Source organism: Saimiri boliviensis, chromosome 2 (genome assembly GCF_048565385.1).
Source record: "Saimiri boliviensis isolate mSaiBol1 chromosome 2, mSaiBol1.pri, whole genome shotgun sequence".
NCBI lineage: Eukaryota > Metazoa > Chordata > Mammalia > Primates > Cebidae > Saimiri > Saimiri boliviensis.
The window spans coordinates 133,713,562-133,736,720 of record NC_133450.1 but is presented as its reverse complement, the minus strand read 5'-3'; the positions used below and the strand labels follow the sequence as shown (position 1 = coordinate 133,736,720).

Sequence of the window (23,159 nt, the reverse complement as noted above, 5' to 3'; positions counted from 1 at the left end):
GGGACAGGACTCTGTTTATGGATTTGTATCTAGAAACCACGAATTTACTTGCTTCTCTCAGTGGACGTAGAGAAGCAGGCATGCAGTTGGCAAATAATGACAATCTCTACAATGACCCCCAATGGGTTCTTCCTTAATTCTGTGTGGGATCCAACCACCAATCGCCTTTCTCATGAGGAATTGCTGCATCTACAGTGAGTCCACATGGTTCTCATATTCTTTTGTTTCTGTCCATGTACAGAGATTTAGAATAGAGTAAGTTTGTACCTTTCCACACACGAAGCTTCTCCTTCCCACAGAAAGAGCAGAGTCTTTCCCTGTTCCTGAGTCTGGGGTGGGGGCTGGTCCTGTGCACTCAGAGCCTGCAGAGATCACCAAGTCAGGTTTATAGAATCAGGTGTTTTCTCCTTCAGGAGGGGTTACCTCCACTGCCTCTGATTTCTGCTAAGAATTAACTGTGATTTCAGAGTTAACACGCTATTAGGGTATCATGCTTCACTTCTATTCTGAAAATCACCCTCTTTCTAGTAAAATAAAATAGCTCAATGTTCATTCCTCTGAAAGCAGTTTTTTTTTTTTTTTAATTTGGTTGCAGGTATACCATATATGTGCCTGAATTTTATCTCCGAATCTACTGAATTGTCTAGAAATCTCACAAGCTGAACAAAAGTAAATTCTCCATTCTTACCAAAATGTGTGTACGTAGGAATTTCAGTACATCGTCCAGAACCTGTGCACACTGACCACTGTGCTTCCTGGTCATTCACTGGCCTGGCGAGGCCTCCCAGGTCCCTCCCTCACCTATGCTGTCTCTGGATTCTCCATCATGACCAGCACTTCCTACGGGAGCTGGATCCCCCAGTCCTCAGGTCAGGGAGTGGATCAGGGCATAGGTCACGAAGGAGCACAAGTTCTGACCCCCTCCTAATGAGCTCAGTCACCATCTGCAGATCCACGTCCAAAACCCAAATGTTCTTGCCGCTGAGCTCTGTGACCAACAATGCCACAATGTGTATTACTGTGAGAGACACACGTAGAAGATGTCAGTGTGACCCCAGCCACAAACTTCCCTGGAGAGGGGCCCAGGACCACCAAGGGCACTCGGACTCCATGAAGACAGGGCCCAGGCTGGAGAATGGGTTTCCTGGAACCCTCACATTTCAGCACTAGATACTCTGCACTATGCCTATGCTGAGGTACATGCACAGTACAATTAGAACATGGAATTTATATAGATATATAATCATATTTAGTGCAGCAATTTGTTGTTTCCAGCTTATGTGACCGTTAAAGATATCATCTTCCACCTTATTCAAGGACCTTATAAATTATAATACTTCATGTAAAATGTATCTCCTTTTTGGAGTTTCTCTTATTATCTTTGTTCTCTCTCTCTCTCTTTCTACATACACACACACACACACACACACACACACACACACTCACAGTGGTTGGCAGTATATAGGCTACTTAAGAATATATTACCATATAATTTAAAAATAGCAGTATTACAACAATTGTCTTTAATTTTTTGAGGAAAATTACATCCAAATGCCATTGATTTTTTATAAGACTTTTATTTATTTTTTTAAATTTATTCATTTTATTGCATTTTGGGTTTTGGGGTACATGTGAAGAAACTGCAAGATTGTTGCAAAGGTACACACGTGGCAATGTGATTTGCTGCCTTCTTCCCCATCACCTATATCTGGCATGTAATTGCTAGTTTTTGTTTTCATCAATCCTTACCTGTGTACTTTGCATTTTTTCAGAGCATCGGGTGCCTTCACAGAATTAAACATGCCAAACTCTGTCTGGTGAGCAAAAAGTAAGAAGTCACTCTCCTGATCATTCCCCACAGCTGCAGGCCCATGAAGGCAGAGCAGGTGCCATGACCTCACAGCAGACCACGGCCCCCAAAGGTGACCGTGGACCTTGAGGTCCAGCACGTGAAAGAAACATTACATAGCTGTGACAGTTTCTAACCAGAATATCTATATCTGTGTTTGCAAGTGGCCAGTGTGAATTGCAGCTTATGGAGCCTGGGGGAGAGTTGGTGTAGCTTAGAGGGGCCCCTGAGGGTCTCCTGTGAAGCTCTTGATTCACCTTCCGTAGCTATGAGAGTCGCTGGGTTGCCAGGCCTCAGGGATGGGCCTGGAGTGGGTCGCAGTTACGTGGTGTGGGGAAAGTCATCAATACGAAGCAGACTGTTAGGGGCAGACTCACCGTTTCCAGAGACAACACCCCGTTGATGCCGTACATGCAAATGAGCAGCCTGAGAACCAAGAACATGGCAGCAGATAACTGTGCAGGAGACACCCTGATGGATGTCCAGACCGCCCCCTGAGAACCAAGAACACGGCAGCGGGTAACCGTGCAGGAGACACCGTGATGGACGTCCAGACCGCCCCCTGAGAACCAAGAACACGGCAACGGATAACTGTGCAGGAGACACCGTGATGGGACGTCCAGACCGCCCCCTGAGAACCAAGAACACGGCAGTGGATAACTGCAGGAGACACCGTGATGGGACGTCCAGACCGCCCGGCAGGACACAGGGGTGGCTCGGCTGCAGGGAGTGCTCGGCACCCACAGAAGACAGGGGCCGCCCAGGGGCAGGGGCACGTGCAGTCTAAGGGCTGCTTTCCTGTCGGAGTCTGTGGTTCTTCTGCATCAAAACCATTGTCCTGGAGCCTCTCTGTATTTATGGTAGGTTCTCTGCCTACCACTGAGGCCTCTGGATTGGAAAAGCTCATTACTAGAAAAAATAAAATAAAACATTCTCGTATGCCCCTAAGGACTGCATCACTAATGGAGGCAGAAGATGTCACAGGAGGCCAGGGGGGCTGTGGAAACTGTGGGATGTGGGTGCAGAACTGATGACAAAGACATAAGTATCAGAGGCATCTGATAAAACCGCCTACTTACCTCGTGATCCACTCTAAGACTAGTAAAACTGCTGATGCCTCCCTGAGCCAAATCCACCCGTCAGGGATGAGTCCTGTGTTCCAGCAGCAGACGCGCCTCAGTGTCTCCACTGTGTGTAGTCACTGTCTGCAGGAGCTCCCAGGGCACGTGTCTTTGCATCAACCAGGTCATGGGTGTCACTATCAGAGCTGGGCGCCTGATCGATGGCTTCCCTGATGGTGGAGAAGTGGGAGGTGCAGTCTCAGGGCCAACATTCTGCCCATGCATTTTTATGTAGAAACCATGATTTTAATGCTTCTCTCGGATGACATAGAGGAGCAAGAAGACAGTCTTCAAACAGCTGCAATGTCCACATTTCTCCTGAACACATGCATTATGTCTCAATTTTGAGTATGGATTTAGCAGAGCATTGGCTTTCTCTTAAGAAACTATTCAATCCCAGCTGAGATCACAAGGTTATCATACACCTTGGTTTTAATTCAGCTGCAGAGATCCTGAGTAGATCAAATTTGGTCCTTTCCACACACTAAGCCTCACCTTCCTCAGAGAAAAAGCAGAGATTTATCCAACTGTGTCTGAGGTGGAAGCTGTTTCTCCACAGCTTAGAGCTTGCAGAGACCCCTGAGGGCAGATTTATGGAGTCAGGTGTGTCTCCATGTGGGGGAGCTCAGCTGCCAGTGATTGCTGCTCAGTTAGAACCATGGGTTCAGAAATTAGGACATTTAGGTTACCATGCCTCAATAAATTACCATCATTATAGATAGAAATAATAACACAACACCAATTGTTGTCACATTTATTATTATTATTGGTGTGCACCTTTTAAGGACAAAATTGTTACCATAAATCTGCATAAATCTAGTGTCAGAATCTCCTGAAATGTTCTAGAACACTTGCACACTGCATAGAAGCAGATGCTTCTTTTTTCTATACTCTTGTGTTTTGGATTGCTGATAGTTTGTCCAGAACCTGTGAGCACCAATTATTGTGTGGTTCATGCCCCTTCTTGGGTTCCGTGACAAGGAATGCCATTAGTCCCTGGCAGATTGAGACAACTTTGAACAATGTCAGAGCAATCATCTGTAATTGCTTCTAAATTTCAGCTTTATCAATTCTAATGCTTTCTCTATTATTTCAGATCTTGGTTATTAAAGGATTCTCGTGTTTTCTCTTAATCTAGCTAAGAATTTGTCTATTTTATTTTTTTAGAAAAAAACTCTTAGATTTGTTGATTTTTCTACAGCCTCATAAAGTCTGTTTTTCACTTATTTCATTTCCTCTGAAACCTCATAAGCACATTGATGACATGCAGATAGAGAACTTGTTTGTAAATGCCATATTTTTGTTAGACTCAGCTGAGCATGTCAGGAAGCCCCCTGAGGGTTCTAGGGACTGAGTGTGGCTCCCACACTGGACAAGGATGAGAACCTCCAAGCTTTGGAGATAGGAGACAGGCCGGGCAGTGTGAAGGAGGAGGGTGGCCGGTAGGTTCAGGGTTTCTTCCCCTGGCAGCACCACTTACATCCGTCCTCACTCAGAGATTCAGTCATTTCTGTCTGGGTGGTAACATCAGCTAACTTCAACTTTCATAGATGGATGAGAGCCCAAGACAGAGGCTTGCCAGTCACTGTTTCTGTGCCTGCCCCCTTGGGAATGTCCACATTTCTTATGCTTTGTCCTGGGTCTATACCCCGATGGCTCCCCTGCTCCATGACATCACCTGTGCTTGTGCATGGCCCCTGCCCACACCCTCTGTGAAATATCTCTTGGCTCAGGAAGAGCCCCCTCCCTTGTCTTCCTCCTGCCTCTGGTCCACATTCTTGTCCATCCACAGCTCTCAGTAGAGCCTCCCATCTACGGTGACCCTACATGGGGTCAGACCCTGTCCACCACTTCTTCTCTGCTTTCTTCTGAGCCTTTTATCCCAGCAGCCTGTTTCCATCTCACCTGGACTTGTGTAAAGGAAAAGTTTACCGAGCAGCCTTGGGGTGTTCAAATCCTGAACATTCCTGAAAATATCCTTTCTCAAGCCAGGTCCACATTCAGCTCCTGGGAGATGACATCTGCTTTTCTGTCATACTCCTCCTGGTAACATTTTTGAAGCCACTTTATTAAGGTAAGGTTTACATCTATGAAACTATACATTATTTAACATCCTTACCTCAGTGAGTTTGGAGTAAGTGTATACCTGCAAAGTTATTATCACCATCAAGGTCATAACCACAGCAATCACTTCCAAAACATTCCTGTATTCTTATTATTTTTATTATTTAAAAAGTGTGTGTGTGTGTGTGTGTGTGTATCCTGGGTGCACCGTATCCTAGCTGTTTCCATAATGACTTATGGTGAGTACCCATCATTGCTGAAGGAGCTCTTGTCTGAGCGCTGGAGGTGAGGTGTGCAGGTGCCACACACATCTGTGAGGGGTTCCAATAAACCGCACTGGGCACCAGCACTCAGGTGAGCTTCCCTGTGAACAATGCCTCACATGTGCTGTCATTCATCACCACTGGGAGAATTGGGGACAAGAGACTCCTCAGGGAAAGAACACCTGGGAGCTCATGCTTGGATTCTCAGAACCTTCCTCCTGGAGCATTTGCTCATTAAAATTCACATGTCTCTTCTAGAATAAAGCTGTACCCATGAGAACGACAGCTTGTCCTGAGTGCTTTATTTCTACTGACTATGGGTCCTGAGGATGCTTTTGGGACATTCAACACAATTACGCTAAAGGTGGAAATTGCTAGAAAGACCCTGACGACTGACACATGGCTAGAACATTGTTTATAATATCAAAGGATGAGGAAGGGTGGCATAAAAGACATCCAACGCCCGGATGGCTACAGAGTCACATGGCATGAGATGGCCTGTGCGCTCCAGTAACTAGCAGGAAGAAAAAGTAATCCATGGAGATTTGAAATGATAGACACAACTCCCAAGGAGGTGATCCCCCAAAAAGGAAAGTAAAATAATGAATAACAACCTGAATATGCAATTCATATCTGTGATAGCCAAAATAAAATACAAAGATGCTGCATCCAGCCCTGCACTGTGCCCTGTGAGCCAAGGCTGCTACACTCCCATCCACCACCGGTGAATACAGTTGTCCAGAAGAAAAACACACAACATACAGTAGCCACACAGAAGGTAGCCCAGGGGTTGGGCTGTGGAGGGAAATCCACTAGAGAGCTAGAACAGGGAGGATAGTGTGGAAGAGTGGCATCATTTCATGATATGATTAATATCATTAATTACTCTCATTAGAACATGAACAATATTAGCCAATGTACTGAGAATGACTGATGTAGCAGATTCTCTTTGGTTTTGTGTGCTGCAGAAGGGAGGGGCATGTCTGGGAGGAGGCTGGACCCACAGCACACAACAGTGACATTGCAGATGACTTCAGCTGATCCCAGATTGTGTAAAGTTTCTCTGCCCTGAGAGTAAACTTTCCTTTACTTTCTTTGAAATACAAAGTGGGCTCCCCAGATGGGGAGGCTGATGCTTCACATTCTGCATAACTTGCTGCTGGGAATTTCTGTTGATGCTGACGGTCATTGCTTTGCCTGCACTGTCGTGGACCGTCCGGACGGGTAGGCACGTCTGCCCGGGGGTCTCTCGACCTGCAAGAGGGTCCCAATACCTGGAAGAGGGAGTGCGCCTGAGAAAATAATAAAGACAGAGAGAGAGAAAGCGAGGCGTCTGGAGGGCTGATAGGCTGTGCCTAGACAGCAAATTTTATTTTTCAAAGGCCAGGAATAAATACACTTTCTTGGCTCTGGTTTACATCATAGTAAGAGGAATGTAAATGTATACCTCACATGGCCTATACAATAGAGAAGTCAAATACACAATGGTTGCAAGAGGAAATACAAATGTATACCTTACATGGCCTATACAATTGAAAAGTCAGATACACAATCAGTGGTTGTAAAAGGTAACAATTTCCTGTGATCACAAAGCTTGTTCACATCCAGACATTATTCCTCCTGGCTGCAGGTATCTCTGGTTTTGCTTATCAGAATATCTTTTAACCGGATTCTCCTTTGTCTACTCCTAACTCAACTTAACTCAATTTCCCCATTCAGGAATCTCTGAGTCAGGAATCAAAGCCATCCCTTATGGTGGTATTTTGCTTTGCAAATATTGACAGTTAAACCATTATCTAGGGTACAAGGCAGTCTGGTAAGTAAGGTTTAAGGATTATTCTTAAAGTCATGAAAAGGTTAAAAGCAGGAACCGGTTGCCGGCAGGGGGTCACTCGGTCTAGCAGCAACGCATAGTTTTAGGCCCAAATGATATTGTGGTTGATATTAGAGACTGATCATTCATCTTTCAGTTCCTATATTTCCGGATAGCTCGACTGCCTCCAGTAGGAAACTGTGTTTGGGATCAAACTCACCGTATAGAGAGACTCACGCCTTTTAGGGGTTTCACACGGGAGTGTTCCCCACAATTCCCTCTTTTTTTGTTTTTAAATGCAGCTCAAAAAGTTTGAGCTGAAGGTGCTGGAGGGAGGAGAACACAAGGCAGAAGAGGAACGGCAAGAGAATGATGAGTACAAGGAGAAAACCTCCAATGCCAATTAAGGTGGAAAGGGAAGGTAAATGAAAACCATGAGTCCAAGAGGACAACGTGTCCACAATGTCAAGGGCAATGGTGGCATCCTGCAGCAGCTGTCTGCGAGAAAAGTCAATAGCATGAATTTGACGCTGTAAGTGAAAAATGTCTAAAGACAGATTGTTGTGACTCCAAATGCCTTGTAGATGGGCACGGACCAGAGGCCAGTCCCATTCTGAGTCATTATAAGGAGCACTAGTAACACAAATGGAATTATAATCAGCATGACAACGGAAATGGAGACGAGACTGAAGATTATGAACCTTGTCACCCAAAACAGTAACAGTTTGTTCTAAAGCATTAAGCTTAGCCTCCAATTTAGAATCAATATCAATTTGAGTACCCAAAGAAACAGAAACATTGTGGGCTAGATGGTTAACAAATGTGGCAGCTTGAATACTGTGAGCTAAACTTACAGCTGCTGTGGCAGCCATGGCCACAACACTAACAATAGTCAAAATATTAGCAATCAGAATGCCCAGAAAACATTTGGGGCAGACAATTAAATCACAGATGTCATGTAAAATTTGCAGGCTATATTCATCATACCAGGGGCCAGAAACATTAACAGGAAGCATAACATAAGGGGGTTGATGAACGACGAGAATAGTATGGGCAGGAAAAATAGAGGAATCAATGCAGTTGGTAAGAGTGCAAGAAGGACAAGAAATATGGTAGTGACCAGAAGAGACGGAAATGTTAATATGACCATAGAGTAAGGCGTAAGGAGAAGCAACACAGGCTTGAACATAATGTTGGGAACAAGAAGGGTAAGAAACACTGCGGGTACCGGCCTTCCAATAACTAGGGGTAAGAGCAGTAAAAAGACACCAGAGAGATGTATAGGTGCGGCCAGAGGAGGTAGAAAAAATAGGAGTGGCCCAGCCACCAGGGGACTGGTACCGATCAAAGGAGGTGGAAAGCGGCGCAGGGAGAGACCAATCATAAAGAGTAAAACCACTAGAAAGGGTATAGGTAAGGGCAGTGTGGTGTTTAGGGTAGCAGAGTTTCCAGGGAGGAGAAGGGTCAAGAGAGGAGTTAACAACATGACAGCGAGAGCGGGGAATAGATGGGAAATCAGGAGAGGAAGAATTCCATGACTCTTTGATACCAAGATAGGTGAGAAGCCAGTCCCTAGCATAGAAAGAGGTTTTGCCCTTAAGGAGGGCAGAAGGGCCTTCAAATGTGGTGAGATGCTTCATTCCTAATTCAAAGCAAAAGGGACCATTGGTAGAGGGGAGAATAGGTAAGAGGGGAATGCGAATACTGAGAGCGAGTTGGTCCCATATTTTCGACGCATAAAAACACATAGGGGGAGAAGCAGCTCAGGCAAAATAAGAGTAATTGGCAGTTTGAGGGGTAATATGGGTGGAGGAAGGGAAGCCAAAAAGAGAAGTATCATTCAAATAAACAGGAAAAGCAGGGTCAGTCCAGGTAACAGGACGGAGGATAGGAGGGTCTGGGACATAAGCCCAAAGGATTTGAGAAGAATCAGCAGAGTGAGCATGGGAGGGGGAAACCTGGCAGGACAATATGGCCATCATGGCAATAAACATGACTGCAGGGGAACGGGAGTGTCCTTGTTCAAGAACAAGCTGGGTCGCTTCAGCAGTCAGACGGCGAAGTTGAGACCAGGTCGGCAGGGCATTGCCGTGGAACGGTGTGCAGATTCGTTGTGCCCATCGCAGGTGGCGGCGTCTCCTGGTGGGGTGGCGGTGTCAGTGTCAGGTGACGAAATCGAGGAATTGGGGTGTTTGCTCTGCCATCGAACTGGTCCATGCTTGACAAGACGTTCAGGCACCCAAATTGGCGAGGAAGCAGACCTGGGAAAAACACAAACATGTCCTCATCCCCAGATGAGGACTGGATCTGGTCCATGCCATTGGTTGGCTAAAGGATCTTTCCACAAGACCTCAGCCGTAGCCTTATCCTGAGGGTGCCAGAAACGGTTGGCGGCGGAGAAGCCATTGGCATCCAAAGTTAAGAAATTGAGGACATATAAGGCATGACGCAACCAGTTGTGAGGCGTCTTATGAATAAAGTGAAGGGTACTACCCTGTTTGAGCTTGTGTAGTAAAGTTTTGAGGACAGCATGGGAGCGTTCCACAACGCCCTGACCCTGAGGATTAAAGGGAATGCCAGTGCGATGACAAATCTGAAACTGAGAACAAAAGTTAGCAAAACCTTTGCTGGTATAGGCAGGACCCTTATCAGTCTTTAAAATCTTGGGGGATCCTATAATAGAGAAAACTTGTAAACAGTGAGAAATAACATCCTTCACAGCTTCACCTGTATGAGCAGAGGCCACAACAAAATGAGAATAGGTGTCAATGGTAACATGTACATACTGTAATTTACCAAAGGGTGCAAAATGAGTGACATCCATTTGATAAATATGGCCCGCCTGCAAGCCTCGAGGATTAACCCCGTAATGTTGGGTAACAGGCAGGTGAGGGAAACAAGCCATACAGGTTTTAACAATTTGTCGATCCTGCTCTCTAGTTATCTTAAATTGCAAACGAAGGCTGCGCGCACTTTGGTGATGCAGCGCATGAGAAGCCTCGGCCTGTTGGATAGGAGATAAAACAGGGAAAACATGTTGAGTAAGTTGATCAGCAAAGGAATTAACCTCAGTCAGGGGGCCAGGCAGGGTAGAGTGAGCCCTGATATGTCCTATAAAGAAAGATGAAAATGTTTTCTCACCGCTTGCTGCAAGGGAAGGAGGAGATGAATTATTGGAGAGGAGTCTGAAAAGGAAAGAGGAGCAGTTTCTAAATTTTGTATCAAATTAACCACATACTGACTGTCAGAATAGATATTTAAGGGCGTATCCCAATTTTCTAAAACATACTGGACTGCTAGTAACTCCACACGCTTTGCCGAATGTTCATTTGTCTGGAAGGAAAATGGCTGTTTGTTGACCGTTCCAGCTGCAATCCCAGAAGAGGAACCATCAGTAAAGTCTAAAGAAGCAGAAGGCAAGGGCGATTTAAGGCAGGTTTGTGGAAAGATAAGAGAGCACTGTGAATAAAATTGTAGTAGTTTATCAGCAGGATAATGACATAAAATTTGTCCTGAAAAACCTGCAAAAGCAATTTGCCAAGAGTCAGAAAACTGCCACAGCCACTGCTGTTGGGCATTAGTATATGGGACAACAATTTTCAAAGGATCAGTGCCAAACAAAGTTAAGGCACGTTGCCTGCCCTTAGCAACCAACGTAGCCACCAGGTCAAAGTAAGGGGAAATAACTTTACCACGACTGGCTGGAAGATGGATCCATTCCAAAATCCCTTGTTGCCAAAAAACTCCAGTAGGGGTGTAAGCAGTGCGAAGAATGCAGTAACACCATGGCATATTGTCTTTAATTCTGCTCAATTTTTGTTGACGGAGGGTGTCATGCACAAGTTGCAGAGCCTGTTTAGCAGGATCTGATAAGGATCTAGGAGAGGTTGGTTTGGAAGGACCCTTTAACATATCAAAGAGGGGCTTAAGTTGACCCATTGTAAGTTTTAAACTAGGGCGAATCCAGTTAATATCACCCAAAAACTTTTGGAAATCATGTAAAGTCTTAAGATTACCTGTGGACAAAAGTGGAGTTTTAAAGGAGACCTGGTTAGACTCAATGAGTCTTCCAAGATAATGATAAGGAGTAACAGTTTGAACCTTGTCTGGAGCAATGATAAGATTAGCTCTATTAAGACAATGTTTTAGGAGTTCATATGCCTGAAATAAAAGAGACTGCGAAGGGGCAGCCAGCAACAAATCATCCATATAATGCAATAGCAGAGCATCAGGAAAAGTCCTGACGTACTGGGTAAATGGCCTTGGCAACATAGGATTGACATAAAGTAGGACTATTTGCCATTCCCTGTGGGAGAACGACCCATTCATATCTATCATAAGGCCTCTCAAAATTGGTAGATGGAATGCTAAAGGCAAAACGTTTGCAATCAGCCAGAGCCAGAGGGATGCTTAAAAAGCAGTCTTTTAAATCAATAACTATAAGATGCCACTCCTTCGGCACAACAACAGGAGAGGGCAAGCCTGGTTGTAGCAGCCCCATAATTTCCATGGTTTCATTAACTTTCCTTAAGTCCTGTAATAGTCTCCATTTACCAGAACGTTTTTTAATGACAAAAATAGGAGAATTCCAGGGACTCTTGGTAGGCCAAAAATGACCCGCATCAAGCTGTTCCCGAACCAACTCTTGAGCGGCAGAAATCTTTGAGACAAGGACCATTGCTCTACCCAAACTGGGGAATCAGATTTCCAGCAAATAGGATCAGCATGGGCATCAAGAGAATCAGTGGCCCTTAGGAAAAATACCCTAAACCTCGTTTGTCATATTTTGGAGAAGGAGAAATAGGCTCCGGTGCTCCCTGTAAATTTTTACCTAAGCCTTTTCCTTCTTGGTAATCTTGTCTTTTCATAATCTGCCAAGCAAAATTTCCAGTAGTAAGTTTTGCTTCCATCGCTTCTAAAACGTCTCGACCCCACAAATTAAACAGGAGTCCTGGAAGGATATAAGGACGAAAATATCCCTCATGTCCCTAAGCATCAGTCCACTTTAATAAATTAGTAGATTGTTCAGAATTATTGCTCATTCCAATTCCTTGTAAAGAAGTCATAGAAGGGGAGGAAGGCCACTGTAAAGGCCAGTGATTAGATGAAATAACAAAAATATCAACTCTAGCATCTAGCAGACCCTTAAAAGGCTTGCTAGCAATCCATATAGTCAATTCAGGGCAAGAAGCAGTAATAGACTGCACCCAATAAGTGTGATTTGAGGATCCAAAAGCGGAGCAACCTCAAGTCTCAGTGGAAAGGGGTTTCCCTATAGAGGTATTCACAGGTATGACAAGAAGCTGCGCAATAGGCTTATCAGGAGTTAGAGTAAATATTCCACGAGGTGCCCAAACAATAACTTTAATTTTTCTAAAAAAACTAGATTTACTGAGGACTTGAACCAACAACCTTATAGTTGCAGGCCTCACACTTTAATGAGCTAACAAGTCACTTGCTTTACAGAGTTAGAAAGCTTTTCTTAAATTGTATTTTGGATGCAAATTTGGCCACCTGAGGTGGTGTAGCTTGCCTGAGAGCTGAGCGGGTGGGGCTTGCAGTCGGCAGAGAAAGGAAAAAAAAAATGTCAGTTTAAAACTGAGCTAGCAGTTTCTGGGCCTTTGGCCCCACTGTGAGTACCCCCGCCCCAATCATGCAGAGGCAAAACTTCTGTGGTCAAATTTTCTAAGAGAGAAACAGATGGACAAACACATTCACAAAGCTTTCTCCAAACAGCAGTCAATACAATAGTTTGAGGTAGATTATTACCTTGAAAGCAAAATTGATTAATCTTTTCTCCATTAAGTCCCCAAGCTTTTTCATCCAAACTTTTACCTTCAGGGATCCAAGAACACAATTCACGAACAATTTGCAAAAATTTCTGTACATGACTAAACTTTACATCATGACCTCTAGTCTTAATCATAAAATGTATAAATAACTTATATTCCTTAGAATCTAAATGCCCCATGTTTTACTCCAGCCTGAAAACTTGAAAATCAACACTTGTATATACACGATTAAGAAAACAACTCAAAAACTTACTGCTGCAGCCTCACTCCTTAATTGATGTGCGTCACTGTAATCCCTTGTGTCCAGGCCCCGTGTCGTGGTCACCAAATGTCGTGGACCGTCCGGACGGGTAGGCACGTCTGCCCGGGGGTCTCTCGACCTGCAAGAGGGTCCCAATACCTGGAAGAAGGAGTGCGCCTGAGAAAATAATAAAGACAGAGAGAGAGAAAGCGAGGCGTCTGGAGGGCTGATAGGCTGTGCCTAAACAGCAAATTTTATTTTCAAAGGCCAGGAATAAATACACTTTCTTGGCTCTGGTTTACGTCATAGTAAGAGGAATGTAAATGTATACCTCACATGGCCTATACAATAGAGAAGTCAAATACACAATGGTTGCAAGAGGAAATACAAATGTTTACCTTACATGGCCTATACAATTGAAAAGTCAGATACACAATCAGTGGTTGTAAAAGGTAACAATTTCCTGTGATCACAAAGCTTGTTCACATCCAGACATTATTCCTCCTGGCTGCAGGTATCTCTGGTTTTGCTTATCAGAATATCTTTTAACCAGATTCTCCTTCGTCTACTCCTAACTCAACTTAACTCAATTTCCCCATTCAGGAATCTCTGAGTCAGGAATCAAAGCCATCCCTTATAGTGGCATTTTGCTTTGCAAATATTGACAGTTAAACCATTATCTAGGGCACAAGGCAGTCTGGTAAGTAAGGTTTAAGGATTATTCTTAAAGTCATGAAAAGGTTAAAAGCAGGAACCGGTTGCCGGCAGGGGGTCACTCGGTCTAGCAGCAACGCATAGTTTTAGGCCCAAATGATATTGTGGTTGATATTAGAAACTGATCATTCATCTTTCAGTTCCTATATTTCCGGATAGCTCGACTGCCTCCAGTAGGAAACTGTGTTTGGGATCAAACTCACCATATAGGGAGACTCATGCCTTTTAGGGGTCTCACACGGGAGTGTTCCCCACACTGCACCTTACACAGCTCGTGGCCTGTGCTATGGTAAAGGGAAGTCCTTTTGCTTCTGCTCCTCAGGTATAATCCCCTTGACTAATCTTGCAAGTATTTTAGAACCTGTGTAGTTTGTGTCACCTTGGCTTTTCATCTGAATCAAAAGATGCTAAGGAAATAAGTGTGGTTCACAAGAAAATGGGGCAGAAATGGGATAGTTAAGGGCCTCCTCCAAGCAATGTGGATAACATAAAATAAAAGGTAAAGAACGAAAGAATTGAACAAAAAGGAGCTGGGGTTGACACAAAGGACTTAAAACAGCACTGCCAGGAGTGGGTGTAGCAATGGGAATCTCTTCAGGTCCATTAGCAATTCAGAGACCAAAGCAAGCTTTCCCTATTTATGTTGAATTGGCAGAGTGTAAAATCTAGAAGACAAAATGACCAGGAAAGATGTGCGATTTTGCGTGGGTGAAGGTCTGACAAGTTAATCAAGTTGAGGACTGTTGAGGGCCTTGGGTGGTCCTGCCCTTGTTGGGGGCCCAGGCCATAGTCACGGAAATTACCAGGGAATGGAGAGTAGTTTTTTGGCTGCTCTTGTTATCAGGCATATGTGCATCTGACTTTTCTCTTCATGGCCTCTTCTGGCTCTATTTCTAATTTTTAAATACACATAATTTCATCTAGATTCTCCACTTTCCCCGTGTCACAGAGAAGTGTGGAAGAAGGGAGGCCCTGGTATGGCTCTTCTAGAAGCACAGACAAGAGTGGGAGGGGCACGAAGAGATGTAAGGAATTACTGAGACCTTATTCTGCCTCTCTCAGGAGGCGCAGGCCGGCCTTTTGTCTGCAATTGCATTTCTGGGTTATAAACCCTGTAGACTCTTCCCTTCAGGCCAGGGCGTCAACTATGCAAATTCAAGTGGGGTCTCCCCACTTAAACCCAGGGCTCCCCTACACAGTGCGTCTCCCTCACCACGCAGCTGGGATCTCAGGGCTTCCTTTCCTGTCCTCCTCCAGGATGGGGTCTAACACCGTCCTCACCCTCCTCCTGGCTGTTCTCCAAGGTCAGTGATACCCAGGGTTTGAGGTCACAGAGAAGAAGGGTTTGAGGGCACAGGTAGTCCCTGATTCAAATTTTGTATCTCCCACACAGGTGTCTGTGCCGAGGTGCAGCTGGTGCAGTCCGGAGCAGAGGTGAAAAGGCCCGAGGAGTCTCTGAAGATCTCCTGTAAGGCTTCTGGATACAGCTTTAACAGCCACTGGATCAGCTGAGTGCAACAGATGCCTGAGAAAGGCCTGGAGTGGATGGGGATGATCTATCCTGGTAACTCTGATACCAGATACAGCCCGTCCTTCCAAGGTCACATCACCATCTCAGTCGACAAGTCCACCAGCACTGCCTACCTGCAGTGGAGCAGCCTGAAGGCCTCGGACGCTGCCATGTATTACTGTGCGAGAGACACAGTGTGAGAAACCAGCACTGAGCCCATCTAAAACCCCCCACAGGGCAAGTGCAGAGTGAGCTGCCAGAGACGCCTCCCCAGGGCCCCCCTCTCCATTTCCCCTGGGAGGAATCACTGGCTGTTTATGTCCTCGGGAGCCAGAACCAGAGAACAACATGGGAGGGTTTGTAGCCCCTATGGCAACTGGATGGGGGACCTGCTCCTGGGAGTTTATTCTCTGAGGGGCTCCCACTGTGTGTTCTAGAAGGTCGTTCATGGAGTATATTACATGGTTAACATCAAAAGGCTGTCTAACAGGCAGCTGTTAAGTATGACAGTCTTTTAATTAGTGAAGATTTTACACAGTTAATCATTGCTGGCTATTCTCCCTACTATCCTCTCTCACTCCCTCCTTTTATTTTCTACTTAATTTTACAAAATCATTTAATCCCTTTTTGAACTATTAGTAGGTTCTCTTGTTTTGATCATTCTTTGTTGTCATTTTCCTTTCAATGATAAATACACCCAAATTTTGGCCAATTCATAAGTATTTGGGTGTAATAAAGACTTCTTTCATAAAAATTTGATAAATTAAAATAAATAGATAAAATTTAAAAACATACAACCTATCACAACTTAACCATTAAGAAATAAAAAATCTGGATCATGTGTGGTGTCCCACACCTATAATCCCAGCACACTGGGAGGCCAAGGTGGGTGGATCATCTGAGGTCCAGAGTTTGAGATCAGTCTAGACAACATGGCAAAACTCAGTCTCCACTGGAAATAGAAAAATCAGCTGGGAGTGGTGGCATTTGCCTGTAGTCTCAGCTGCTCAGGAGGCTGAGGCAGGAGGTGGAGGTTCAACTGCTTAAATCCAGGAGGTGGAGGTTGCAGTGAGCCAAAATCAAGCAACTGCACTCCAGCCTGTGTGACAGCGTCAGACTCCATCTCAAAAAAGAAAAATCTGAAGAGATCCATGGTAAAAAGATTGAGTCTGTGATTTTTAAACCACCTCAAATCAAGGAAAAGTCAAGAACTTGATTGTTTCACTACTGAATTTCATAAAACATTTAAAAAACTAGAATCTTCACTCAATTTTTCAACAAAATAATGAGGAAGAAATATATCCAAGGTTATTTTGGAAGGTCCCATTTCCAAAGCATGGAAAAGACACTACAAGTAATAAAATTACAGGCCAATATCCCTGATTATCATAGTTTCCAAAACTCTCCAGAGTGATGACAAATAAAATTAAACATATTAGCAACATGATTCACCATGATCAGGTTGGTTTATCTCTAGGATATGATGAAGTTTCAACCTGCACAAATAAATGTGATATATCAAATTAAAATATTATAGGACTAAAAACATGTCCATGTCAATAAATTCAAACAGGTTTCTGTCGAAATCCACAACACTGTCATTACTAAAAGTCTGAACAAATTATGCATAAAAGATATAGACCTCAACACAACGAAGAAGGCCACATATCACAAGCCCATACCTAACATTATACTCAATGAGGAAAATTTTGTTTTCCTCTAAGACTAGAAACAAGACATGATACTCAGTATCACCAATATTACTCAACCTAGCACTGGGGTGTCTAGACAGAATAGACAGGCAATAATAAAAAATAGACGTCATTCACATAGCAATGAATAAATTTTAAATTTATTTTTATATATTATATGGTCTTACACAAATCCCTAACGTTTACACCAAAAAGTGGTTGGAACTAATGAACAGATTCAGTGAAGTCGCTGATGCAAAATCAAACTTACCTTCCAAGAAGGCAGGTTAGAGGCATTGCTAGCATACCTCTTCCACTGGGAAGGACAAGCTGAGGTGGCAAAGTTAACACTGTGGACTTATTTTTAAGAAGCAATGCAGGAACTGAACAGAAACACTGAAATAATCTACAAACTTTCTGAAAAATCACAGCCTACACTGTGAGACAGGTGAAGGGCTTGGGTCTGCAGAGTTCGAGGGGAGAGATTGCCTCTGGGATACACACTCCCAAATGGAGACCTGAAAGTCGAGGCCACAGAAGGCCCTAACCTCGCCCAGGGCAGAGATCCACGGTGGAGGGCGGTGGAATATAAAGGAAGGAGCAGTGGCAGGAAGACTCTTGCATAAACCCCCAGATCTCATTGTGGTCTGAGGGCAGCTATTTTTTAATGTTCTTCACAGAGCACCCTGGGGAGAACAGCCAAAACTTTCAGGCAGTAGTGGGTGACATGTTGAAAGAAGCTCCCAACAGGGTTTTGTGATATAACCTCATGTGCGGACGAACTCCCTTGGCCACGGCCAGGGCAGGGAAGAGTGGAAAGTGAGCTGCAAGGTCAGGATCTGTGGGAGCAGGAGCTGGTGCCCAGCTTTGCAGCAGACAGGAAGGGACATGGCATGAAACCCACTGCTGCAGCCTCAGGGGGAAGGCGTATGACTCCTGGCATTTGCAGGTATTGATTACAGGCTCACGAACTCATCTCACTGCTGCCAGTGGAACACCAAGGGAGTGGATCTACCTCACCAAGTGTGTGAGAACTGTGAGGGGCTGACCACCACCTGCCCCTCCCCACTCCCTAACCAAACTTCAGTGCAGCAGAGGCAGCAATACACTCCTGTGGAGCATCAACCCAGTGGCCTGAGAACCAGCCCTGGCCCCCCACACCCATGGGGGCTGCTGCTTGCCCTACACACAGAGTCTCAGAGCACAAACCCACCTGGCCCAGCCCTCACCTTTCTTTGTGCAGTCCCCTGTCCTGGCAGCCTAACACAAAGGACGACATATTTTGGGAGCTACATGGCCACACCCACTGCCTGAGAATCCATAGTACCCCACAGTCTTGGGCAACATAAGGCATGCAAAAACCCACTGCTAGTTCAGCAGCTGATGCTCTTTTGCAAGTACCACACCGAAGCAGGAGTAAACCAACAGTTCATCACAGTATCTTCTGTTAGAATAACACTACTGCAGAAGGAGAAAGTGACTGTGTGATCTCAACTATCAGCACTGCGCACACCACTGTGAATGAACAGGAGATCCTGAGTCTGTCCATGTGACCAGTTCATTACTATTATAACCGACGTTCAAAAAGGTCAGCACACAAAAGCTATCAATATCCGAGAAATTTCACAGTCTTCATCACTCCCTTGCCACCTGCATCAGACCTCTTCTGTGGCTCACTGCTGAAAAATGTGAGTACAGATTACATCACCAGATCCCTTGCAGACATTTCCCAACACCAGGCTGAAGTGTGCCAACTTCACTGGGCAGCTATACCTAGAGAAGCCACAGCACTCACAGTAGCCTGGCTCCCAGGTTCTTCTACTTCTAGATGAAGGGAGTACAGCAAACTGAGGGAAAACCCCACAGGACAAGAGACTCTGGATGGCAGATCTTGAACCCCAGATCCCTCCCCTGGTGGGAAACTTCTTCTAGCAGACACACAGTTGCCCTGCTGTGCTCAGCAGGGAAAGTCTTCAGCTCTGTCACAACAGTCAGACAGCCCTGGTGCCTGTGAAGGGTCTTGAAGAAGAGGAAGTCTTTCCCCCTTGTACACCACTGTAGACACTCTTGAGGCCTCACGTGGTCAGCATGGCTGTAACTATAGACAGCCTTTCTGGAACACATCATGTTGACTGCATCCCCACAGTACAGTACGAACACCCTCCAGGTTCAGGCTTGCATGAGACAGAGTCAGAATTCCTTTCTATTTGGCACATCAACATTTGTACAGGTGAAAAGACATGCCCATCTGATCTGAATAGCTGGAATTCTGGAACAGAAGTGTGTCTTAGAGGTGCATAACTTTCCTTCTGATCTGGCAAGAGAGCTGAGGTAGCTCTAATCCTTCCCCCTGATAAGACCTCAGTGTGACTCACTAAAAGCTCCTATAGACACCTCTATCAAAGCTGGGACTTCATTTACCCACCGGCTTTAGCCACAGTGGTTTCTACCCAGGGACAATTCCCCCACTGACCTGAAACCTGAACCAACAAACCAGTTAATAAATCACTGGTGAAAAATAAATAAATATGTGCATGCCACAGAGGAATGAGATAAGCTTTAAGAGACCTCTAGCATTCTAACCCCAAAGAAGATAGTGAACTTCCTCACACACTAAGAAAATTTCTGCTGCAACCAATGCATAAGAAAGTCATCATGCAAAGAGGCTCCATAATCATGGAACCCTTACAGAGTCTTCACCCTGGTAAACACCAAAAACCAAATTAGGCTATAATTAATTATAAGCATTAAATTGTCATCCTTAGGGGACAAATATATTTAAAAACAAACAAACAAACATAAAAACAGTCAAACCAAACATATATTTAATAATAATTAGAGGATACAGTCTACAAAAATGAGAGGAATTGAGAAAAATAACTTGGGTAATATGACAAAACAGGGTGCTGTCACATCCCAAAAAGGTCACGCTAGCTCTCCAGCAATAAACTTTAAGCAAAATGAAGTCTTTAAAATACCAGATAAGGAATTCAAAATGTTGAATATTAAGCTACTTAAGAAAATATCAGAAGAAGGTGAAAATCATCATAAAAATTTATAAAAGTAGTTCAGAATATAAATAGAAATTCTATGGAGAGATAGATATCATAAAACCCAAGGGGCCGGGCGCGGTGGCTCAAGCCTGTAATCCCAGCACTTTGGTAGGCTGAGGCGGTGGATCACGAGGTCAAGAGATCGAGACCATCCTGGTCAACATGGTGAAACCCCGTCTCTACTAAAAATACAAAAAATTAGCTGGGCATAGTGGTGCGTGCCTGTAATCCCAGCTACTCAGGAGGCTGAGGCAGGAGAATTGCCTGAACCCAGGAGGCGGAGGTTGCGGTGAGCCGAGATCGCGCCATTGCACTCCAACCTGGGTAACAAGAGCGAAACTCCGTCTCAAAAAAAAAAAACCAAAACAAAACAAAAAAAAAAACAACAAAAAAAAAAAACAAAAAAAAACACCCAAGGAACTTGTAAAAATAAAATACAAAATGCAAGAATTTAGTAAGGGAATTACAAAATGCCATGGAATAAAAATAGAACAGATAGACTAGAAAAAGTAGATTAAAAATATAACAATAGACTTTAAAAAGTACAAAATAAAAGAAAAAAGTGTAAAAAAAGTAGAAGAAAAGAAGAAAAAAACTAGAAAGGCTATACTATTTTTGAAATAACCCAATCACACAAAAATACATTTACAAAGAATGAAAAGAATTGAGCAAAGTCTCCAGGAAACATACATAAATAATAAACTCAGAAAACTTATTTGAGGGAATAATTGGGAAATACTTTGCTGGCCTGCCTACATACCTCAATATCCAATTCCTAAAAGTTCAAGGAACTCCTGGGAAATTCATTGCAAAAATACCTTCACCAAGCATATAGTAATCCGGCTACCTAAAGTCAACACGAAGGAAATAATTCTAAGAGCAGTAGAAGAAAACAAAGAAACCCATTAGAATAACGGCTAAGCTCTCAGCAAAAACTTTACAATTGGATGGATTAAAGTTCTATCTACAAACTCCTTAAACAGAACAACTTTCAACCAAGAATTTCATATCCTGACAAATTGTTTTATAAGTAAAAAACAAATAACATCATTTTCACAATGACAAATGTGGAGGGAATTTGTCACTACCAAAGCAGCAATACAACAAATGTGACAATAAATTCTAAACCTTGAAACAAAAGCCCAATATTCACATAAAAGCCATCTTTTAAAAGTTTAAAACTCACAGGGCCTGTAGAACAATAACACAATGAAAAAAAAGTAGCTAACAGCATGAAAAAGAGAACAGTAACTCATATCTAAATGTTCACACCTAACGTAAATGGCCTAAATGTTCCACACACAAAAACACGATGGCAGAATAGATTTTTAAAATGACAATTAAAATATCTGATATCTTTAAGAGACTTGGCTAACACACAAAGATTTATATAAAAATTCAACAAGAAAATATTTCTATATAAAATTGATATGCACCAAACACTGGAGGAAATAGATTCATAAAACAAGTACTAATAGACATCTTAAAGACAGAAAGTCAACAGAGAAGCAATGCACTTAAATGACTCACAGGAACAAATGGATGTAACAGATATTTACAGAACATTCTGTGCCAAATCTGCGGATTATACCTTCTAATCATCACATGCAACATCCTGCAAGATAGAACATATAACAGATAAGCCACAAAACGAGTCTCGATACATTTTTAAAACCATGAAATCACATCAAGTAACTTCTCAGACCAGAGCAAAATGAAACTAAAAATAACTCTCAAAGGAACCCTCAAAACTAAATGAATACATGGAAAAAGAAATCAGCTGCTGAATAATATCTGGGTTAACAATGACATCAAGATGAACATTTAAAAATTATCTTAATTAAATGGTAATAATGAGACAAGTTATTGAAACCTCAAAAATGCAACAAAAGCAGTGGCATGAGAAAAGTTTATAGCTCCAATTGCTTACTTCAAAATGTAAGAAAGAGCACAAACTGACAACCTAATGTCACACCTCAAGAAACTAGAGAAATAAAAACAAACTAAACCTAGATCCAGAAGAATAAAATAAATAACAAAGATCAGAGAAGACTAAATTAAATTCAAACAAAAAAATTTTAAAAATCAGTGAAACAAAAAGCTTGACATTTGAAAAATCAAAAAAATTCACAGACCATTGCTAGAATAACAAAGAAGACAAAGAACCAAATAAGCTCAATTAGAAATGAAACAGGACATTACAGTCTACACCACTAACATAAAAAAATAATGTGAAACCACTATGTACACCTTCATGTGCACAATCTAGAAGACTTAGAGGAAGTGGACAAATTTCCAGAAACCTACAACTCTCCTAGATTAAATCAAGAAGAAACAATAACTTTGAATAGATGAATTTAAAAAGTGAGATTGAATCAGTAATTTAAGAGTTTCCAACAATAACAACAAGGATATAGGACCAGGTGAATTCACAGTCGAATTCTATAAAAAATTCAAAGAAGAATTACCAACAATTTTGCTGTAACTGTATTTTTAAATTTAGAAATAAAAAAAATCTTCCCTAATGTGGCAGTTCAACTAGGGTGGTGGAAATAATATTAAGGGAGAAATATTAGAGAAAGTTATAGAATATAGTCTCAAGCCCCTTTGGAAGGCCTAAGAGTTTTTTTTATAGTTCTTGGCTGAAGGCAGCTGGGGTCTCTTTGCAGGAGCTGGAGGTGCAAATACAAACCAATGTGAGTACTTTACCTAGCTAGCTTGTTTACTCATGTGGTTCTAAAATTAACCTTTGATCATTTCATATGGCTGTCTTCGGGGAGGTCAACCAGGGATATTACCCATTAATGGTGTTTGCCTGAGACTTGGAAACCTGTGTTTTAATCTTCTCTCTACTGGTGTTGGCTCAAGCCTTTGTCAATTAAACTTTACTAAATAAATACAATTCTCACTGGCTGCTCAAGGCCACTGGTCACAACTGTTTACAGCACTCTCCAGAGAGTCTGTAAGTGGCCAGACACTCAGTCAAACTGGCAAAGCATAATATCTGTGTGTCAGTATACTTTATTCATCCATCGCTAAGTCAGGTTC

The 23,159-nt window shown here is 43.1% G+C and overlaps 1 pseudogene and 1 gene segment (V, D, J or C); both read left to right on the top strand.

Moving 5' to 3' along the window:
• LOC104650424 (immunoglobulin heavy variable 3-23-like) overlaps window positions 1–23,159 on the top strand; it is a 97,428-nt gene that overhangs the window by 56,564 nt on the left and 17,705 nt on the right.
• Window positions 15,083–15,567, top strand: LOC101052781 (immunoglobulin heavy variable 5-51-like; annotated as a pseudogene).